The sequence below is a fragment of the Bison bison genome, unplaced genomic scaffold (assembly GCF_000754665.1).
Source record: "Bison bison bison isolate TAMUID 2011002044 unplaced genomic scaffold, Bison_UMD1.0 scf7180017864303, whole genome shotgun sequence".
Classification (NCBI taxonomy): domain Eukaryota; kingdom Metazoa; phylum Chordata; class Mammalia; order Artiodactyla; family Bovidae; genus Bison; species Bison bison.
Window position 1 is genome coordinate 4,635,552 of NW_011494875.1, and position 625 is coordinate 4,636,176.

Here is a 625-nt window from a genome sequence, read left to right on the forward strand (position 1 = left end):
AAAGGCAGAGGAACCAGAGATCAATTGCCAACATCTGCTGGATCATGGAAAAAGCAAGAGAGTTCCAGAAAACCATCTATTTCTGCTTTATTGACTATGCCAAAGCCTTTGACTGTGTGGATCACAATAAACTGTGGAAAATTCTGAAAGAGATGGGAATACCAGACCACCTAACCTTCCTCTTGAGAAACCTATATACAGGTCAGGAAGCAATAGTTAGAACTAGACATGGAACAACAGACTGGTCCCAAAAAGGAAAAGGAGTACATCAAGGCTGTATATTGTCATCCTGCTTATTTGACTTATATGCAGAGTACATCATGAGAAATGCTGGGCTGGAAGAAGCACAAGCTGGAATCAAGATTTCTGGGAGAAATATCAATAACCTCAGATATGCAGATGACACCACCCTTATGGCAGAAAGTGAAGAGGAACTCAAAAGCCTCTTGAGTGAAAGGGAAAAGGAGAGTGAAAGGGAAAGAGGAGAGTGAAAAAGTTGGCTTAAAGCTCAACATTTAGAAACCAAAGATCATGGCATCTGGTCCCATCACTTCATGGGAAATAGATGGGGAAACAGTGTCAGACTTTATTTTTTGGGACTCCAAAATCACTGCACATGGTGATT